This window comes from Austrofundulus limnaeus, unplaced genomic scaffold (assembly GCF_001266775.1).
Source record: "Austrofundulus limnaeus strain Quisiro unplaced genomic scaffold, Austrofundulus_limnaeus-1.0 Scaffold220, whole genome shotgun sequence".
NCBI classification, from domain to species: Eukaryota; Metazoa; Chordata; class Actinopteri; order Cyprinodontiformes; family Rivulidae; genus Austrofundulus; species Austrofundulus limnaeus.
In genome coordinates this window covers 429163-430844 of record NW_013952622.1, presented here as the reverse complement: position 1 = coordinate 430844, position 1682 = coordinate 429163, and the positions used below count along the sequence as shown (strand labels likewise).

The 1682-nt window shown below is 45.0% G+C and overlaps 1 protein-coding gene across 2 annotated transcripts in view; it reads left to right on the top strand.

Moving 5' to 3' along the window:
* Positions 1 to 131: 131 nt before the first annotated feature.
* Positions 132 to 1682, top strand: part of cyb561 (cytochrome b561) — a gene marked incomplete in the record, with an annotated part of 24495 nt that continues 22944 nt past the window's right edge. Inside the window, 1 exon segment of one of the 2 annotated variants that reach the window (XM_014019410.1) lies at positions 132 to 323. 2 annotated transcript variants of the gene reach the window in all.

The window sequence follows — 1682 nt, the reverse complement described above, 5'->3', positions numbered from 1 at the left end:
ACACACACACACACACACACACACACACACACACACACACACACGCATCTTCACCATCACCAGGGCAACAAAACCTTTACACTGAGGATGATGAGCATCAGCCTCTCCCTCTCGTGACGTCACCACAACGTCCAGGTCTCTGAGTTTAACAGAAGACCGTGAGATCTCAGGAGCTCAGAGAACTGCACCTTGTTGTCACTTCTCATGTGTTGTCATATTGTCTCGTGGTCTGAGCCYGTTCAGCAGCTCTGACCTCCCCCCTCCCAGAGGCGAAGAAGAGGAGGAGGAAGGCGGACCTCACATCAGCCGGATCCTGCAGCTCAGTAAGTCCGCACCTCACCTTAAATCCTCCCTGAAGGCTCGTTGTGTTTTTAATGGAGGTGTGACGTCATCGCAGCTGGCAGGCGTCGTTGGGAGCAGGTAACAGGTGACAGCGGTGAGTTGTTGGAATATTTGTTTTGCTGGCGGGTCGTGTTTATGAGCAGGTGTGTCCGGTTCCTGCTCAGGTCTCAGTCTGACACTTCCTGTTCTGGATCTGGACCGGGCTCTGCAACAACCAGGTATTTCAGCGGCGGATGATAATGTTTTTTTTCCCTCGTGTGCACGTGCGCGTGATCGTGTGTCTGTGTTAGCGAAATATTTTAGTAAAATTGAAATTAGTCAGTAGTATATACAGCGCCCTGCAGGCATATTTACATTCTTGGTGGGTGATAGAGTCTGTCAGAAGATAAAAAAAGAATAAAACAGTAAAAGTGAAAGTAGTGCGCATGTGTATTCACCCCCTATGCTTTGAAGCCCCAACCTCCAGGCACTTCTTTAGRTCAATRAGCTCCACCTGTGATGGATCAGTCTAATTTCAGTATGTTTATGTTGTTATCAACGTCATAAAAAACCGAAGAGACAGTGTAAAGGATCACTGGTCAGAGACAAACTTATTGAAATGTACAGATAAGGTTATAAAAAACTTCCTTGAACATCCCATTGAGCATCATTGATGATGATGCTGCAGAAAACCTGCTAAAAATGTCCTTCACCAAATCTCATGGACCAGGTCAACAGGACATTAATTATAGAAACAGAAAACCCTGATGGATCTGTCCACAGGACCACTACAAGCTGGAATAATGGAAAATGGAAGATTTTCCTCCTCAAACATTTGGAAGAAGGTGCTGAGGTTAGATGAGACAACCTCTTCTCATCATGCTCACAACACCACCTCCAAGCTAAAGCATGGTGGTGGCAGTATCATGCTTAAGGGATGTTTGACTGGTAAAGTGATCAGAGCTGGAAAAAAAAGATGGAAACAGAAAATCTTGAGTAGATCCAGTTYGAGTCTTTAAGAGAGCTGAGGCTGGGATGGAGATCCACCTCCGATAGACCATGACCCTAAACTGGAATCTCCAGTTTGATTTAAAGATTGTTGGACACAAACAGCACCATCCAACCTTTAGAAACTGCAGATGTTTGGACATGAGTCACAGGTAGAAGGACCAAGCTCATGGAGAAAGACTTGTGACCTGATGCAGGAACTGCTGCAGAAAGTGGCAACACGAATGATAAACGTAAAGAAGGGGTAAATACGTACAGCGGGTAAAATAAGTATTGAACACGTCACCATTTTTCTCAGTAAATATATTACTAGAGGTGCTAATGACATGAAATTTTCACCAGATGTCGGTAAC